Genomic DNA, 22,500 nt, shown 5'->3' on the forward strand with positions numbered 1-22,500 from the left:
CTAGAAAAAAAGGGCATCACTCCGTCAAACAACTATAATTGTTTCCCTGGTCTTAATTTACTTCAGCAAAACTAAAGGGAACAAAACATGTTTATCACTTTGCCTTATGCACACACAATTAATCCTACACACTGGTGGTCAACAAATGAAAAACTGTGTTTAATAACTTTAAATACAAAAATTTATTTTTAACTTAAAAAGTTATCATTAGAATTCACAATCTGAAAAATTTACCATTACTTGAAAACAACAAAAGAATTTAGCTAATTCTTAAACAAGGTTAATTCACAAAATTTAATTTATCAAGAAATTATGTTAACTAAGCAAAATTTAAATTATTAAGAATTACCCAAGATTTGAAAAGACAATCTTAACAGATGAAAACCAAATCAAGTATGCAATATTAAAGTATCAAAAATATGCAAAATGCTAAGTAAATAAATGTTGAATCACCAACACAAAAATTGGGCAAAACTAAGAAATTGCAAACACAAGAACACACAAAAAAATACACAAAACAAGAACACACAAAAAAATGCACAAAACAAGAATACAAAAAATGCGCAAAAGATTTATCAACAATAATTTTGCTAAGGAAAAATCTCCCTAACATCTCTTATTATACCATGGTAGTAATAAGTAAAATCCACTTTATCTTACACAAGCTTGTGAGAACCTTTGTAAAATTCACAAAAACACACTTTCTATGAGGCTCCTATTACACTTCTAATACACTTTTCCTATGATCAGATCCTAAAAAGAGAATAGTATTACTAGTGACCACAAATATATACTGTATATATATATATATAAAATTTTACTCTCCTTTGAAGAAAGAGAGGAAAGAGAGAGACAGAGACCAAACAACTAACTCCTACAGGGTCTCTTATAACAATGAAAACCTCCCAGACTCTACTTTAAAAGAAATCTATGTTGCCCTGAGAGATTTTGGGAACGTGACACACTCTGGGTCAAAGAGGGCTCTTTAGCCTGTCAGCACACATCTCTCTTAAAGACAGGGATATCCTGCCTGTGCACTTGTTCAAACAACAGGCTTTTGGGCCAACCAGTGTTATCTAAACCTGTCATCCCATTCTATTTTAATGACAGTTTAAGTGAATTGGGAAACAAACCTTCGCAAAAGGGGGTTTTACTCTCGCCTCAGTCAACAACTATTATCTATACCTGTCACCTCATCCCTTTTTTGATGACAGCTAAATGGATTGGGGACTTCCTTTCGCAACCGGAGAACCCTTGACTAACACCTGATTACACAATAGCCTACCAGCTGTGTAAACATAACTCTAACAGCAAAAATGTATCGTATCTCTAAAATCACACAGTCAAACCAGATCTATGCAAAACATAATTTCCTTTGATTCTGTCCAATTTATACTATGATTACTATTATTCATGTGTACAAATAATGCATGTCACATGTTGTTTTAATCGAACAGCCAGCGTCTTCCCACTTTGTCCTACATAAGTTTTATCACAATGTTTACACGGAATCTTATAAGTACATCCTGTTCCATTTCCTGGTGAATTTCTAATTAGCAAGTTTCTAATAGTTCCAAGCATTTTAAACACAACATTGATACCCAGTGGCTAGTGAAAAGAAATTCAATAGAATCCTGTATAATTAAAAAAGACTGTGACAATTTATTAAATATCAGCCTAGGTTTGTATAAATTTTAACGAATGGTATTTTAAAACAAGTAGGCTATTAAGCACTACCACTGTTCGGTAATTATTAGCGTAGTTTATCTTTTTAGCATTGTTTGTCTTGCACGAAGTCTTCTTGTGGCTCTGTATTTATTTCCTTGCTACTTGTACCTAAACCCTGATGAGGTGTGGAAATACATGAAAGCACTCAGTTCAAGTCATTTCCTTTCACCTTTCTCCTGGCTGATGCATATATGACCATCACATGTCTCCAGTGATGTTGCAATATTATATATATATATATATATATATATATATATATATATATATATATATATATATATATATATATATATATATATATATATATATATATATATATATATATTTATATATATATACACACACACACTATTAGCCAGAAAGGTCGTCACATGCATTTTCAGATGAGCAATTTGAAACAGAATGGTCTGTTCACAAAATTGGTAGTAGTCTTGTGCTACAGAAAAACTTCCCATGGATAAAGATATGTTTCATGAATTAGGAAACGAAATTACACTTTAAAATTCAATACAAAGGACACAAACAAACCAATATACACCAAAATTAGCAGGAAAAAATTAATGTTCACTTCCTTTCATATTTCACATCTGAACCTTTTTTTCAGACATATCAGCAAATCAAACACATGTACATAAATTACAATAACCTTTATTTACATATCTACAGTCAGTAGCGGGTATGACCTCTGTGAGAAGCAATAACGCCCACCAGGCGGCATGGCATGCTGTCCACCAGCTGTACAAGGTTCTCAGCAGGTATCCTGTCCCAGTCTTCCAAGAGAGCCTGACCTAATTCTCGAAGGGTGTGTATTTGTGTGTGCATTTTAAATTATAGCAATAACTTCCTGGCGGGACCTGTCTATACAATTTCACCCTCAAAAAACTCAGAATACAAGGTTGGGGGAGGGCCTTTCGTCCTTCCACACTAAATCATGCTATTCTGGCTGTCATTCTTTCTTAACCTCATTTCTTATCAGAATTAATCTAACTATTCTATGTTCGTGGAAGACATAATTAGAATCCTGATATTTTCTTTAAATCTTTAGATAACTATCCAAAAGTTTAAATGAGTTGGGTTTATCAACCTTTTGCAGGATCTCGTACAATGCTTATTGTCCTTATTCTCTGTCTCGCTTCTTCAAAGTCTAATGACACTGTTTACGCAATTGGAAATTTCTCGCCAAATTTGTATCTAGCTAATTTATTAATGAAATATTTAAACAGATATGGAATGATTTTGTAAATAGGTATTTGAAATTTCATGTTTAATAAAAAATTTCTGAAAACGTCAAATTTGAAGCCTCGTGTGTCATAAAAAATGCTAAAAAAGCAAACAAAGCTGGCACGTTCATTTTTATAAAGACAAATCACATACAGTACCTGAAGCTACTGAAAAGGGCATGACTTCGATTTAGGTCATCCTTCTAAATAAAAAATCTCGCGTGCATCTAAGCACCATCGCTAATAATGCTCCCCTAAGGACCTATACGAGTCACCATTCTCCGTCATATTCTCATCCATTTCAGCAACAGAAGCGCCTAGAATGTTTATTCAAAGATCGTCACCATGGGTCTTTCCTAGACAGTGACCCCTAAGGGTTTTAACCCGACATGTATCCACCTCTGCAGCGTGTTTAGTAGAAGCCCGATGGGGACGACCGTAAAAACATAAACAAAAGTCAGTAAATATCATAAAGATAATGACCCCCAAGAAATACTAGTCCTAGATAACGACCCCCGAACTTTGCTGGGGATAACTATCTAGGAAAGATCCGTCACCATTTTTATAAATATGACTTTGATCATTGCTCCCGACAGTTCTTAAGACCCAACGGTATCGCTTTCTTATCATTCCATCATATAATTCACTTTCGGAATATGGAGGTCTTTCCCTTACTGTGTGTTTCCTGATTCACTTTGAAAGCATCCTTGAAAGAGCAGGTTTGACATGACATTGGTGCGAGAGCAAATAATTGATACCCCTGCAGTGTGCAAAGTTAGATGAGTGCATTCCTGCCTTTCTTAGAGAATGTAATAAAAAAATCGGTAGGTCACAGACCTAATTCTTGCAATGCTGTTCAATGGTAAATCTGTAAATGACGTAATATTCTGAAATAAGGAAGGAGAGAAAGGATATTTAAATGGAACATTATAAATCAGATGAAAATTCCTTCTATTCCCAAGGTAAAAGAATTGTTCCTTCTTCCTTCTGGCAACTGCAAGCATTCACGTGATCAAAATTCCATTCTTTCAAGGAGCAGAAGACAAAAAGACTTTTACGAACAAATTTTAACAACATTGTAAGCAATAACAACAACAACGAATATTAACAGATCAATTAAATAACAACAACAACGAATATTAACAGATCATTTAAATAATAAACTGCATCCTGTTACAAGTATAAATAGGTGACAAAATACATTCTTCCATTTGTTCTTTAGCATTACATGGCAATTCTTAATACGTTAACACTCGCATCTTAGGCATCGATTCGAATCCTGCCGGGGACGAAGCACTTATCAACTATAATTCCTCATGGGTCTAAGTTATTCCAAAGGCATACTGAAGTGGATTTTAAAAGATTTTGTGCCTTAATTTCCTAAATATAAAAATGCTGTACATGTATAAGTGACAAAAATTCATATAATATATATATATATATATATATATATATATATATATATATATATATATATATATATATATATATATATATATATATATATATATATATTGTCAAGGATATATCCTCCCTCCTGTAGATGCCCGTGCATCATTAATTTGGCAATGTAGTCTGCTATTCGTTTGGGCTGTCAGGCCGGGAAAATTGGCAGGTGAAGGAGAAACAAGCATAGTTTGAACTAGATCAGGGCTGTTAGCACCAGTGTATAGCAGTGTAGGAAGCACTGCCCATCGCCTGATTCTGGGAGACAATAGGCCTCCCGCTCTCAACCCCCTTTTCACCCCCATCACGTGATGTGGGAGCATTTAGGTATGGGGAAAGTTGATAGGCGTAGTGTGAATAGCCGCCAGGTAGGACCTTAACCTCTAAGTAATTAATATTTAAGTATGCTTTTCCTCTGCCCTCTTTGCTGGTTCTCGTGACATATTTGCAGGAATGTCGGACTAAGGATGAGGTCCTACAAGACGCTGCTGGCTGGGGAAGCAGACACATTCTCATCTTCGCACTGGGTGGACCTGTCGCCCATCTTCCCCGCTTGAACTGGTTGAAACTATCGCCGATGAATAGCTGAGTCGATTGTTGGCGCCGCAATTATCAGACAAGGTTCGTACCTCGCAAATAGTCAGTAAACCAGCCCTTCCCCTTCCACTAAAAAACCCCTTAAATTTCCCATTTCCTTAAGCTTTAACTCCTTCCTCCACAAAGCAATTTTCCCTTGTTAAGAGTCGTGCCCGGCCTCCCATATCTCGCCATTAATGTGCCTTGAATTTCAGTAGAGATCCCATGATAATCATCCATTTATCCCTCTCCTAGTGCAACTTAAGGGCAATCTAGGCTAAGTTATACAAGTGTTTAAATTTTCTCTTTGTGTGATTGCGAGCACATGTTCTCATTGTTAAAAGCCCAATCAATTACGATTCCCATACTGTGCTTATGTGATTTGCTTCTAATTATCTGCTGGGCTATGTAGTGGTTAATATTTAACATGTGTAATGTGTAACATTTATAGGGGGGTTCCATTTCCTTTAGTGTGTGCCGCCGTTTCTAATCCGGGACCTCTCTTTCAGGAGAGACAAGCTGCTCATCACACTCTGTGCCCGATAGTTCTGACTGCCTTTCAAATCCTAAACTATTCCTGGTTGTAGTCCGATCCTTGAAGTCCGTTGCGGCCTTGCCAAATTTTATATGAATTATTTTTCCCATCCTGGAGTTCAGTCCTGTTGCAGCATACTAACTGAGACTATTTAGTGTAATCAGGGCATGACTAAGCTATTATTATTGTAACTGGAATAATTGTATTGCACATTGGCCCCCCTTATTACTCAGCTTGCTTGTTGCCAATCATTGCATTATTGTTCTATGTGTTCAATTAATGAGTCTGCCCATTGGCTACCATGTCGTTTTGTTTGTCTCCTTGTTTCATTGCTAAGTCTCTGTAAATAAACCCCTTTAAATTGTAAAAGAACTCTAATTCCAAATGGCAACCTTCCTCATTTAATTGTAAAACCAGGTAAAATCTAAGGTAAGTTTCAAATAACTTTTCCTTTGTTCATAATCTGGGCGCACTTTGTCCATTTGCAGTCACCAGCTTTAAATGTGTTCAATTCTTCCCCCAACCAAGACCACCAGTTTATGACAATATATATATATATATATATATATATATATATATATATATATATATATATATATATATATATATATATATTATATATATATATATATATTGAAATCGAGCCCCATTCTCGATAAAATTGAAGAGCATTATCTCTTGTAATGTCATGAAAGATATTAGGATAACAGTATTCTTGGATATCCTTTGTCAACTACCAAATATAAATACCTTGAAGTAGAGCTGTTTTTTGCTAGCGGAGAAACGCGCTGAACGCGGCCATACCAATCTCACCAGACCGTAACATTTTTCCTTCATTCCATTCACGTGCCAGTTCGTTGTTCCATTTTCCCTCATTAATTTGGACGGCTTTTGTTCTTGCAGTGTGCCTTAACCTTTTCTGGCCTCGTGAAAACCTTTCCAAGGATTACCTGTTCTCACTTCGAGTTTCTCCTCAAGCAGTCCTCAAGGAGCTTTTGTAAATCGGCTTCAAGAGATTTTAAAACAGTAATCTTATATATATATATATATATATATATATATATATATATATATATATATATATATATATATATATATATATATATATATATATATATATATATATATATATATATATATATAAATAAAATTTCAGTTTTAGGAGCTCAGTGGTAGGGCATACAATGCTTTAATAGAAAATAACTCACATGTACTATACTTGTACTATACATACACATACACACACATACACACACACATATATATATATACATATATATGATAGGCTACAGTTTTTCTTTATGTTTTAATAATTATCTCATGGTCATAAGTGAATGAATATCTTAGTTTATGTTTATAAATGGTTATAAGCATTAATTTATGATTCGCAATGTTTAAATATCACTAGTAAAAGTGTTATATAGAAATATATGCATACACACGTAATCACGCTCGCACACACACATATATACACAGTAAATATATATATATATATATATATATAATATATATATATATATATATATATGTATATATATATATATATATATATATATATATATATATATATATATATATATATATATATATATATATATATATTTGGGTAAAAGAACTAAATACTGATCACGCTTGTAAGCAAGGTTACATCCACTCTGGAAACAATGGAAGTAATGGCATCATTAAGACAGAGTGCATAACACTTTCCTTTTTGGTTGCCCTCATTCCACTCTCTTTAATTATGACTCATTGTTCCGTAATGTCAGATACCCATTAAACATTCAGTGTGTGTGACTCATGAATATATATCAATAATGATCATTGGTGACATGTGGGAAAATGTTTTATAATGAATGCAGAGAGTTTGTGATTTGAATTACCAATATGACTGGTAAAAGGAAGATGACAAAACTGCGGGAATACATGAAAATAGGCTCGGTTTAAGGTAATCTAATCGTTTTTCAGAATTATAGGAAAGAAATTTTCTGTTCTGGAATTGTAAGAACGGGAAATATTCACATCGGCACAACCACTAAACAAAAAAAAAAAAACTAATTAAGAGACGTATAGGCAAATTTATAGGTAGATCCGTAATCTTAAGTTTTTCTTTCATACTTTTCTCCTGATTAATACCACCTAATTAAAACATTATCAAGTACGTGTTGCCTACACAGGTTGATCGAAGGTTAACTTACTGAATGAAGAAATGGAATTCCGATATCAGAAGAGAAATTCTGAATGTAGACACCTCGGTACAACAAAAAATGGTGTTCATTACATGAAAAGAAAATCCCAGGATGAATTTCGGTGGAAAGAAATGAGTCAGTAATTAGAAATGTCGTAAATCTTTCTTATCCTGATAAACGGAAAAATCTTTTCTGCCTTCAGATTACGAGCTGAACATAATTTGATATAAGAAGGAAGAAGCAGTCCAATGATTCGCCAAGGAATTTTCTCTCAGTGTAAATGTCTGGAATCATGACGTTTATTTAGTAATATAAACATGATTTATCATGTTAAGAGAGAGAGAGAGAGAGAGAGAGAGAGAGAGAGAGAGAGAGAGAGATCTACTCACTGAGGGTATTTCAAAATCATAAATTCAATATATCTTTTATATGCAGAGGGGAAAATATATATTTTTATACACATTTTCAGTTAACCCTTTTTAGTAGCTTCAAGACATCAGTAGCGCTTCCATCAAGATCAACTGTATTTATTAGGCAAAGTCATATCACTGGCTCTTTTGGAAGTCAGATATCCCCGGACTGGTTAGATTCGTTACTGTATAATTACTCTTTCGCCCGACCGTGGAATTCTCTTCCGGCTTCCGTGTTCATTCATTTCTATAACCTCTAAACTCTCAAAAGTTGTCAGATGTAACTCTTAGTCCCTCCTCCCCACCCAAAATCCAGCCACCATTTTTTATTTTTCATCAGGCTTGGCTTGTACGAGGATATCCTAAGTCTCTCTCTCTCTCTCTCTCTCTCTCTCTCTCTCTCTCTCTCTCTCTCTCTCTCTCTCTTAATGAATTTAATGATAAATGTAATATATAAAATGACGAGAGATAATAAAAAAAGCTTCAGCAAAGGTCTGACACTAAGATATGAACCCTTAAAAGCCAGAGTCCATTATATCAACACGAAAGCTATCTCCTATTTACCTTTCTTCTTCCTCGTAATATATTTAGGATTCCATGAGTGCTGGAGGCGGGTTCGCTGGTTGAGAGCAGTCTCTTGCAATCACTTCAATCAGCCATTAGCATCAGACATGTCCTCAGCCATTTATGGTTATCCAGCTTTATCTGGTTAATGCTTAATGGCTGATGTCTTATTCGGTCGAGGCTGTCCACTCAGGGACTGCATTAAGAAAAGTGAGGGCCTTTCCTATTTCTCATTAAAAGATAATATCTGAAAGTCCCTTGTTTGCTAAGGCACGGCTCTGTATCAGTGCTCCCGTGAATTAATATCTCAGAGTTGTATTGGATAACACCGAACCACCTTTGAGGTATTTCCTTTTAACTTGTGTGAGGCAATTCACGATTATCAGTTAGGCGTTGTTCTGGCCTGCGTGCGTACATATGTATTTCACCGTGTTTACTGATAGTAAAATTTCCCTAAGACAGAGAACACACACACACATGCACACACCTACACACTCACGCGCATATATATATGTATGTATATATCTATACACACACACACACACACACACACACACACACACACACACATATATATATATATATATATATATATATATATATATATATATATATATATATATATATATATGTATGTGTGTGTGTGTGTGTGTGTGTGTGTGTGTACCCTCCGATGTTGAAAGATGTGTGTGTGTGTGTGTTGTGTGCGTATTTTTACATATATCTGTTCAAGAAATCTTATTTTACAATTATAATTACACAAACCCTAAACCATGACAGTCATGCAAGTATATCGGTATATATTATTATATATAAATAATAATCTTTGACATCACTCTTTCTCGCCAACAACGATAACGCGTCTCGAACGCGTACGGTTCCCGAGAGGGGATATTCAATGATAAGTCGCTCTGCAGGGTTTCAGAGAGATACCGAAGAGGATTTCTATTGTTCTCTCGTCATGCTCAAAGTCTCGCCTTTCTCCCCAGGACAAGAGGTTTATGGTCGTTGCTATAAAAGGAGGATGAATCATAAAACTTCCTGTCAGCAGTCCTTCCTGGGGGGTCGACTCAAATGCGAGTCGGATCGTAAGATTTCGTTTTTTTCCAGATTTTACGATTTTTTTATGTCCCGGATGCTTGTACATTTACTGGAAAATTATCTATCGAAAGGCAAGTGCCTTGCTTCGTACAATAAAAAATTTATTTTAAGCTTAAAAATTCTGTAAATTTGCCAGAAAGTCAAATCTGTAAAGTGGCTTGATTTTTTTTACAGTTCATTAAAGCAGAGAAAAAAGTTTTTTTTTTTCACCCATAATATATGAATTCGCCTCCTTCCAGCGTTTATTTGTTTCGCTTGTCAAGAGATACAGGAAATAGCCATGAACTACTATCACAGTATTGTATATAAAAACAAAAAACAAAAACAGGAAATTAGGAATGATAATAAAGAATAATATAATGCCCAATCTTTCAAATGTTTTGTTAGAATTAAAGAAGGAAAATAACCAACGATTGAACAAAGATTTAGTTAAAGCTCACTCTAAGAATGACTTTACACAATGTAGGCGGAAACCGAAATTGAGTCAGAACAGAAATTACACAAACGGACACACAACACGGAATAAGCATTGCGAGGACTTCGGCAGTCTGGCAGAGGGAAATCAGAACATTCATATTACTCTACCCTTGATGTTATTAATCTAAACTGGCCTTATGCCGGATCGGGGTCTTATTCTTCAAAGGAAACCGGAAGAATCAGTCAAACGAGGAAAAGCTGACTGCAAATAAAAGCGACGTACGAGAAGGGTAAATTAACAATGAACACTACACAATAAAGAGTTATTTAATTTGATTTATTTATATATTTATATATAAAAGACGATATGATTTTATTAAACTTGTGCTTTTTATTGAAAGCACTGCACGAAAGCTAAGAGTAAGTGAGCAAATGTGAGCAAAAATAAAGTTATCAGGGTAAATGGAAGCTAGAGAGATAGAGCATTGAAAGTTGATATTTACGTTGGAAGAATGGAGGCAGTGGATTCTTAAAGGTATTTAGGAGTAAATATATCGAATGATGGTACGGTAACAGAAGAGGTGGGCTACAGAATAGGTGATGCAAGGAAGATAGCAGGATGAGTACAAATGACTGGCACTAAACTTAGTGTCTATAGAGGCCAAGACAGGGATGTATGGAAGGATTGTTAGCCAACTCTCCCTTGCGGAAGAGATGTGTAGATGCTGTTTACAGAGGAAAGAAAATGGCAGAAGCTGAGAAAGAAATTTCTTATGTAATATATGTGTCATCAGTAGAACTGACAGGGTGAGAAATGTGGAAATGTGGAGTATGTAAAAGGGTCTAGGTAGGTGGAAGGATGGATCTGAATGTTTAGAGATGATTCACTCATGTTAAAAGTATGGATGAGGCTAGGTTGGTGAAGAGAGAATGCATTCAGACGTGTTAGGAAAAAGAAGAGGAAGACTTATAAAGGGCTTGATAGATGGGGCGAAGAAGCATAGGAAAGGATGAGCCTCAAGTTGCAGGAAGCGAGAGAGTGCGTCGAAGATAGAGGTGAATGGCACAGTTTAAGTCTTCTCTGCAGCTGCATGCAGCGGCTAATGCTATGGAAGTTTACATGGTGCTCATCCATGAATCAGCAGTTAAGTTTAACTGTGGCAGTTACGAGTTTTCCTTCCTCAGTAGTCACCCCATTTCAGTTTTCTAAAAGAAAACTATTGTGCCAACTTTGTCTCTCCGTCCGCACTTTTTTCTGTCCTCCTCAGATCTTAAAAACTACTGAGGCTAGAGGGCTGCAAATTGGTATGTTGATCATTAAACCCTCCAATCATCAGACATACCAAATTGCAGCACTCTAGCCTCATTAGTTTTTATTTTATTTAAAGTTAAAGTTAGCCATGATCGTGCGTCTGGCACTGCTATAGGTGCCAACAACACAGGCCACCACCGGGCTTTGGCTGAAAGTTTCATGAGCCGCAGCTGAGAGTTTCATGGGCCGTGGCTCAGAGTTTCATACACTGTGCAGAAAACTCGATTGTGCCGAAGAAACTTCGGCGGCACCAGGCCACCACCGGGCCGTGGTTAACGTTTCATGGGCATCGGCTCATACAGAATTATACTGAGACCACCGAAAGATAGATCTATTTTCGGTGGCCTTGATTATACGATGCACAGAAAAACTCGAATGCGCTGAAGAAACTTCTGCGCATTTTTTACTTGTTTTCACGTACAAATAGTAACTATCGATCGCATATTAAATCATTACTTAAAATTTTTATTCCAATGGCCTCGGGGCATTACTATTTATTACTATTTCTCTTATCTTTGTTGTTGTTGCGTATCTATTATTATTATTATTATTATTATTATAGCTGTTGCTGTCATCATGAAACCACTTTTCATTAACTACCCTGGTTTTAATTACGATCCACTATTTCGTAGATTACTTCTCAGACAAAGATTAATTGTTATGCTCCGAATGCTCTGCCGGCACGCAAATTTGTCACGTTCACCTCAGTTTCAATTAGATCACAAAGCCATTCTCCTCTGCTCTTATATATTGCACATTCATCTTCGCCTCGCGTCAATATTCCTGTGTGTATATGCATTAGTATGTATATGTGATCATCTTTAATAAGATGTAATATGATTCCAAAAACACCTTTGAACAATTTTTCATGATATGGAATTTCCATATAATCTGTCGGTTTTCCCATGTTTCGTTTCTCATTTTCAAGGTTAAAGCTTCGGGTGGAATGATAATTATTAGTGGCATACAAGGAAACCTCACAATATGTCATGATGGTAGAGAAACGAATATTCTCTGCCTTAACGGCAAAAACAAAATGATTTAGTTCAGAGTTCTAAAAATAATTATTATTATTATCCACAACTGAACTGGTATTCATGAAATAAGATTATTCCGTTGGACAATCCTACAGTAGATTCATCCTGAGTGGCAATATTCATTATGCAAAGAGGGCTTTTTGCTTGCTTTCCTTTGGCACTACGCCAACGACACATTACACTCTTTACGCAGAAGGGTTTGGCATGCTTTCAGGGGCGACCAGTAAGACCCAAACAAACGGCCCTGAAATTAGCCTCTAAATGGTCCTAACTGCGGCGGTCACCCCTGAATATTAACAAAAAAGACTAAACTTTAATCTGTTGTTCATTATTGACTTGGAAATTATGAAGGTTCTTCCACCATAAAATCTCTAGTTTAAACAATGGTTATCGCTGTTATGATGTCATTATATGGTGCAAAATCGATCTGTCAGTGTAAAAATAATGAAGTGATATTTTCATGATTCTTCAGTTAAAAAATCTACATTACGGAAGCATGAACTGCATTCAGATAATATTCAGGATAGTTCTATTACTTCCAGTTTCAAGTTTCGTGTAGAGTCATAGGCTCCACAGTTTTTTATTTATTTATAATTTTCTATTCATTTTTAATACTATCTTTCCCACCTTCCATATTCTTTTCCCATCTGGTCATCCCATTCAGTGGGTCAGCGTCAGCGACCCTGCTGGCTGAAACGCCAAATAAATAAATGAGGGGCTTGTTAGTCAGGTTCATAGTCCTCTGACTTACTCAGCAATATAATGTTTGCTCATTACGAATGATAATTCAAGAGTGAAATTACAACAGTGCATCGAACACCATTTGTGTGCAAACTAATTCTCTGTTTTAGAAAGTATTATTAAAATTCATTTTAATGCTTGTATTATTTTTCATAGCTAAAACATTACAGAGCCGATTCATTAACACATGAACACTTATTAAAAGCATTTTAGCACTAACATGTTTTACTAAATAATTATGTCTGTTTGATCTTGTAAAAATAGTCCTCAGACACGCGCACACATATACTTAGTATTATGTATGTATATATATATATATATATATATATATATATATATATATATATATATATATATATATATATATATATATATATATATATATATATATATATATATATATATATATATATATATATATATATATATATATATATATATATATATATATATCCGAACTGTCAAAAGCACTTATCACTGAATGATCATAAATTTTTCCAGCGGTTGACACATGCATGAATATGCTATTATATTCTCATAACAATGAGCAATGAATGCATATCTATTTTCTGCATAATAGATGACAACGCTACATCAAAGGAATATAGGTCAGCCACCACTGACGTAACCCCAAACGAGACCGAAATCAATAAACGCTGATAATTCTGGAACGATAAGAAACCCGAACGCGATGAGCAATAACGATAATAGCAGAACAAATAAAATACTATCGCCTACGATGGCGTACGCCCTTGGCACCATTAGGTAATGGAAGCAAGGGCAAGCCTATGAGTATACCTTTAGATGGATGCCGGCATGGACCGTTGGGTTCAATAAGACTGTATCGAACGCTACGCTAGTTAGTCCCCTCCTGAACTCGGCCAGGTGGTCGTAATTAGAGAGTGGTTCGATACCCTGTTTATTGTCATGATTAAATGATGTTGCAATCTTTTCGTGGGCTATACATAAATTCATTATTTTTATGTTATTGGGTCTGGTTATCTAAATCTCCGAGATTTGCATGATTGAATTTTCATACCATTTCCAACTATAACAAGATCAACAATAGCAATTGTCGTCGACACTATTACAAACATCTTATTTTACCTAATGGGCTAAAAGACTATAAGTATATATAAATATATACATACTCGTATATATATGTATGTATATATATACATATATATATACATATATATATATATGTATATATATATATATATATATATATATATATATATATATATATATAGTATATATATATATATATATATATATATATATATATATATATATATATATATATATATATATATATATATATATATATATATATATATATATATATATATATATATATACAGCGCCACTGCAAAAATCCAGCAGCCTGTCAACCTAACGGTCTGAAAAACCCTACAGAGGCTCAGGAGGACTTTAACTTTAATATATATATTCTATATTATATTGTATATTTATACATTCATATTGTATTCTATATATATATATATATATATATATATATATATATATATATATATATATATATATATATATATATATATATATTACGGAACTAATGAACACATGAGCACGTGCTTCACAGAAAAATTTTGACTCACATTGGGATCGAACCCCAGTCTCTCAAATGAAAGGCCCGATGTGAGTCAGAAATTCATATCTGAGAAACACGTGTTCATGTGTTCCTTAATCCCATCATAATCACAAGGAAGGGGTAATTCAAATGAAATGCTTCCAATTTGGGCACTGGTGGGTCAGGAGGTTGGGTAAAATTCGTTGCTATGATTGGCGGCAGCCTGCCCAGGGAAAACATCAGGTACAGAAATACTTAGGCTACAACTTCTATTATGACCTTTGAGAGTCAATTGGTAGCGCTCTGGCCTTTCATTTGAAAGACTGGGGTTCGATCCCGATGTGTCAGAAATGTGTGTGTATGGTAATAATTAACAATTATGAAGTGTCTGAACAGCACCCTTATTGGTGCAATATCCACTCTATCATATAGATTGTCACAGCGTAAAGGAACGAATTTTATATGTGAAACATTTCTTTTAACGTATAATGATTATTTAGCGCATACCGTCCAACATGAACTGGCAATTTCAAAGATCGAGACGGCAAGGTTCGATCCCTAGGAAGTTATGTACCGTCCTGATGCTTATCACCAAGGTTCCTCCTTAGTATCATTGTTACTTAACACACTGTGTTTTATCATTATCATTATTAAATCTAAACAATAAAAAGCAAACATAATATAAAAAATAAACAAAGTTGTCAACGCAAATAAATATACAACGGCTATAAGAATAACGAAGCTTTTAAAATGCCATTAATAAAGAGAGGAAACGTGTTCATCAAGTGTGCACTTAATCAAGGGAACTCATGTCAAGGGTTCTTTTTCTTAGCCTTTTCTGAACTTTGCCCTTCAGTAGCTTCGACAACCTCGAAGACAGATTAGTGAACTTTAAACTCAAAGACTAAGATGGCGTAACGAAAATACCAAAACACCACCTGCGCAAGGCTTATGACAACAATCGTCAAGATGCAACGAAATTGGTGCATGAACTGATCCATTCGACGCATAGTGGCTCTAAATAGTCTTCAAAAATACCGGAAGACTAATACTTTTTTTTTGTGAGACGGGGAATATATGCAAAAATCATTTTCGGTCAGTTTCTCAACAGTCGCCAAACCGTGCTTCGAAAAGGAATTTCCGTGAGTCCTGATTCTTTTTATTGAGGTTCTAAATTAAGAACAACAGTATACAAACAATTTGACCCTTAAAACGCATCAAACAACTTTCACTTAAGCGCTGAAATCTCCTTTTCTGCCTGTTAAGCATGAACATCATGTTCTATATACTCTTCTTAATTAACTTCACCGCTCAAGTTCAATGAGAGGAAAAATATATATAGACAATCAAATCAGTGAAAAACTTAAACAGACAATCACCGTCGTAGTTGGGTAAATGAGAGAGTAAACCGAAAAATAAACAATGGACTTCTGAGAACTTGTGCTAAAACCTTGATAGTTTTCCCGAGTCCTATCAAATCATCTCCTCGTGGAAACGATTTAATGCCGACTGCGCCGATCAAATCATTACGTTTTCTGCACAATTGCCGTTTTCACAGATGCGTGAATCAGGAATACACGCGCGTTGCGAACCTTAGTTAACAGGCGACGCGTGAGAGACGTCTAGACGCCTCGACGCGGGATGTTGTTACGTATCACCTCCCCCCACCCACCCCTCTTCTTCTTCTTCTTTCTGAAATACCGGGCGACCCCTGGCCTTCACCCTGCGTTAGTAACGACTTTCCGCTGGCCCGTTAACCCGAGTTGTATGGTCTCTTCCCGGTTCTATTTATCATCGATCGCCTTAGCTGGTACGCACAATATAACTACCTTTGCTTTTCTCGCAAATAACTTCCCTTTCTTCCTTTCCTCACCTCGACATTCACCTCTGACTCCCGCGATTTCTTTCTCGCGTTTTGCCTCCAGAGAATTTTGTCGCCATCTTTTAAGTTTCGCTCCCCGCTGTTACCTTAGATGCTATTGAACTCCTTCATGAAGCAAGCCTTCCGTGAATGGTTTCTTTAACATTTGATTGGTATAGCAGACCGTCACGGTCAATTACAAGGACGTTTATGTAATCAACATTCTCCACCATTACACGCTGAGAACATTTTCCTTTACCGAAGGTAATGAATTGAATTGAATATAGAATTTAGGCCAAAGGCCAAACACTGGGACCTATGAGGTCTTTCAGCGCTGAAACGGAAATTGAAGGGTGTAACAGGAGGAAAACCTCGCAGTTCCACTATGAATCAATTGTTAGGAGGGAAAGTAAGATGGAAGAAAAAGAATAAGAAAGGAGGTACGGTAAAAGGAACGAAAGGAGGTAGAGTAAAAGGAACGAAAGGGGTTGCTGCTATAGGGGCCAAAGGCACGCTGCAAAGAACCTTAAGTAATGCCTACAGTGCACCGCATGAGGTGCCCTGACGGCGCTACCCGGCTACGGGGCCGAAGGTAATGAATGATGGGGCTGGATGGTGCTTGAATGGGCGACGTCTATCATATAAACAGCTCCCTGTAATTATGGTTAGGGAGTTTTCATAAGGCACAAGGTACTATCTCTCTCTCTCTCTCTCTCTCTCTCTCTCTCTCTCTCTCTCTCTCTCTCTCAACCTTGGTAAGAATACTTTATTTTTGTTATCTTACATTTGACGCAGGTATTTTGTTCTTTATGACGGAAAATAATTAGGAAGCGGTAATATTCAGGCACTTTCAATCGTAAATAAGTTATGGGAATACAAATTCAGTTTAATAGTAACATATGATCAAATAAATATTTGCTTCAATAAGGTTTGCATCTCAAAACCAAATTATTTTGCATCAGTTATCGTATAACTCTCGCCACGATTAAAACAAACTGAGAAAGATTGGCTTATAAAAGCTTTTTTTCAACTTCTGTATAAATGCTCCACCTAAACTTAATTATTTAATACAACATATGAGGACCTTACGACACTTCTCATGACCTGCTTTGTTACAGCGGAGAAACACTGAATATGATATACGAAAATAAACCATTTTCTCTGCTGCCTAGAGTAAGCTAAGCTGAACAAATTCCACGCAATTATTTACATTTCATTTAGGAGAGTTTCACGTTACATGTATCATACCCGTCGTGGCTTGGATGTTGGCAGCTCGGTAATCAGAATAATGAAAACGCCTGCAACCTTCTTCTGCACAGTAATTGATCACTGCAACCCAGATTCGTGAATAGACGAACCGTGACGAAATGAACGCTTTAAATGGTGGGCGATAATACGAGAGGGAAAACATAAGCACTATCATAATATCTTATATCAATATGGACTCAAACGCGGTTTTTCTGCCTCAGATCTCCCGTCCAATAAAAGCGTAGATTCAAAAGGGGGTTTTCTGTCCAAATTCTTATTCCAATAAATATGTAGAGTCATAAGCATTTATCTGTCTAAAATCTTTAGTTTCAATAAATTCGTATTTTCAAAAGCAGAATTTGTGCCTGAAGCCTTCAAAATTGATGCAAAACCAGTTCTTGTAAGTGTCAATAACGTTATAAGTTCAAAAATTATTTATCTTTCCAAAGCCTTTTGTTCAAATAACAAAGCGAATTCAAAAGCAGTTTTTCAGACTAAAAAGTTCAGTTCCAATAAACATTTAGGTTTAAAAGCATTTTCCTTCTTGTTGGAGTTTCAACAGCAAAGTAATTTCAAAACCAATTATTTTAATCTAAACTCTTTGACCCTTGTAAATCGTAGAATCAAAAGCAGTCTCTCTCTCTCTCTCTCTCTCTCTCTCTCTCTCTCTCTCTCTCTCTCTCTCTCTCTCTCTCTCACTGTACCCAGCTCGTTCAGGTTCACCAATGACTTCTCGGTCAAGGAAAGAGCTTCATCAAACAACTATGATAATAACCCTCGTGGTACACGTGAGAAACATCACTCCTCCTCCGAGGTTTCCTCTGCCGCGAGGTCGCTTGGAGAGAACTGCGCTGAGGAAACCCACAGAGTACAAATCGCTTATTATTACTTACGAGCGCAGGCGTAACTGTCTCAAGGAGAGGTCATTCTGTGTAATTAGTTCGTTGATTGTGTGCCTTCTTGGCTGCCTTTGCATAGGAAATTATGGTAGAGGGAAGAAATGAGTAGGGTTCTCTCTCTCTCTCTCTCTCTCTCTCTCTCTCTCTCTCTCTCTCTATATATATATATATATATATATATATATATATATATATATATATATATATATGTATATATATATATATATATATATATATATATATATATATATGTATGTATATATATATATATATATATATATATATATATATATATATATTATAATTATAAGAGTTCTACCCTGACAGCAGAGAGATTCACGTGTCATCCAACATTCTTGAACGCCATTCGAATATTCACCAGTGGGCGTGGCAGCTGCAAGGTCAAGGAATACACCATTGACAGACACACAGAAACAGACTGACAGACTGACAGACAGACAAACAGACGCACAGACAAAAGAATTAACAAAAATAACTGGAAATCTCAAGGGCATGACATGTGGGAATAATATCGATATTCAACTAATTGATTCATATCTAAGAGAGAGAGAGAGAGAGAGAGAGAGAGAGAGAGAGAGAGAGAGAGAGAGAGAGAGAGAGAGAGAGACTGTATTGTAATACGGCATTCCTTTTTTTTTTTTTTTTTTTGAGGTTTTAAATTCCGGGTTTGAATTTTACGACACGAGAGTGGAAGGAAGACATCTTGCACGGCGCCAAGGTTAAACTATGCGTTGTGAAAGAGTGACACTTGCATGTAATTGTACTCTTATTCCTGTACGGATGTCTCTCTCTCTCTCTCTCTCTCTCTCTCTCTCTGTTTCATACACAGTATAACCATGTGAGACAGTAACATACATACACACTCACATGTATGTATGTATGTATGTATGTATGTATGTATGTATGTATGTATGTATGTATGTATGTATGTATGGATATATGTATGTATGTATATATGTGTATATATATATCGAACCAATATATACATTAGGTATCAGAACATGTTTCTTGGCGCATATGAACATTTAAAAACTCTTCGCCTTAAAGCCTTTTTTATCCATCTTTACTTCGGTTTTGATGATGGTAAGAATATTGATTTTACACTCACACACACACTCACATACATCCATATATATATATATATATATATATATATATATATATATATATATATATATATATATATATATATATATATATATATATATATATATATATATATATATATATATATATATATATATATATATATATATATATATATATATATATATATATATATATATATATATATATATATATATATATATATATATATATATATATATATATATATATATATATATATATATATATATATATATATATATATATATATATATATATATATATATATATATATATATATATATATATATATATATATATATATATATACATATATATATATATATATATATATATATATATATATATATATATATATATATATATATATATATATATATATATATATATATATATATATTAGAGATGTATCGGATATCCGCATCAGGATCCGCATCCGCCGATTATCCGCATTTTTTTATAAATCCGCATCCGCAGTGACAATTCTTAACATCCGCATCCACATCTGCATCCGCATTAGCATTGCAAGCAACATCCGCATTAGTAAAGCAAGCAACATCCGCATCCGCATCCTCAGTTAGAGAATGCGGATATGCGGATATCAGTGTTCAGTAGTTCATACTCATTCATTGTAGCTAAAAGTAGAGCTTTTTTTTTTTTGTTTTTGCTAAATTTGGCTTTTGCGTTTCATTATACACAATTACACATTTTATACAGTATATACCGTATAAGTAGCTTTGTTATAGCATAATTGTTTTATAGCATATTTGTTTTAGTAATTTCATGCGGTTCACAGCCGTTGTAATCATAAAAGCAGGGTATTGCGTATTTTAGGAAACTCTCTCTCTCTCTCTCTCTCTCTAATGCGAGGAATGGCTTTTGAGTTTTGTTGCCCTTATCATGCAATGAGCATGAAACAACTTTGCGCCAAGACAACTAAAACGTTTGTGTATCGCCGTTACTGTTTGTGCGTGCATAAGAATGTACACAAACACACGTACAGGAGTATCACTTAATGTTTCTATTTTTAATTAGTACATCAAATATTATTCACTGATCCAGTTCCACGCTCTCTCTCTCTCTCTCTCTCTCTCTCTCTCTCTCTCTGACCGCCAGTTCTTGTTTCCCGTGCGCTACGCGCATCAAACGACATAGCATAACACCAAGGCCACTTACAGTTCACTAACTGCTTTCACTTACTGTCCCACATCCTGGTAACACATAATTTTGAATTATGTGGCTGAAAGTCGTCCTTAACAATTAAATATATCTCAATTTTTTTAGATTTACAAAATATCCGCATCCACATCCGCAAGGGTATGGTCATCAAGTATCCGTATCCGCATCCGCAAATCCCATTTCCAGACATCTCTCTCTCTCTCTCTCTCTCTCTCTCTCTCTCTCTCTCTCTATATATATATATATATATATATATATATATATATATATATATATATATATATATATATATATATATATATGTGAATCATAAAACTTCCACGTGTTATCACGCCACAAAGAGGGGAAAATTAAACATTAATTACTGAGTATTTTCAATATACATTGCTTTTTTAACAAATAACGTTATCGCCTTATGGGTTGAATCTTTTGCGACTTGTTTTAAGGTAAGAATGGGTTTGTGAGGCTGTTTTATCATTCGTTCTAACTGTCATATTAGGTTCAAATGATTTTCCCTTTCCTTGGGTAAAAAATCTCTTTTGTGCAAAAATTCTCTTCTTGATTCATTGTACCTTTAAAATGCGTACTACCTACACGCGGGAAGTCGGCACTAACTTCTTCGTTTTCTCCTCTTTGTGGCAGATTTTCAGTAGCCTACCAGCTGCAATATCTTTTATTAATATTATTAATCGAACAGCTTAGCAAATATTAGTTCGTGTTCTTCATCTACCACTCAACGAAACGCATAACAAAGTCATGGCTTCGGGGGTCTAGCAAAACTGCTCCATCTGGTGAACAGTTTGGATGCAATTTGTACAATAACGAATTTCACCGAAGGAAAGAAAATCTGACTTTATAATGGATTTTGCCGGCCATGTTAACTAAGCATGACAGACGTTCTAGTTATGTGATTTTAAAGTAACCCGACAGAGGTATTTTGGGAAACAAATGAATTAACAACATTTTTTAACCCTCAGAAATTATTTAAAGAGGTCAGTGCCTAGTCAGTGAGTGAGAGGAGTTATATTCAGAGGAGTAAGGAAGGCTTAGAACATTTTTATTTATTCATTTTCTTAATTTTGGATAATTTATTTATTTATTGTGTGAATATGGCTCTATGCAACAACTGTCAAAATCAGCTGGTATCATAATGAGCAGGTTAAGACTTCCTTCATACGCGACCAGAATTAAGCCTTTAACAGAAGTAGAATATACATACTGTGTACTCAGGAGACACTGGAGAAGGCGGTGAGTTCTTGGTTCCGCAGTCAAGCACCACGAGTACGTGGTGGATTTTGGA

This window comes from Macrobrachium rosenbergii, chromosome 54 (genome assembly GCF_040412425.1).
Source record: "Macrobrachium rosenbergii isolate ZJJX-2024 chromosome 54, ASM4041242v1, whole genome shotgun sequence".
NCBI classification, from domain to species: Eukaryota; Metazoa; Arthropoda; class Malacostraca; order Decapoda; family Palaemonidae; genus Macrobrachium; species Macrobrachium rosenbergii.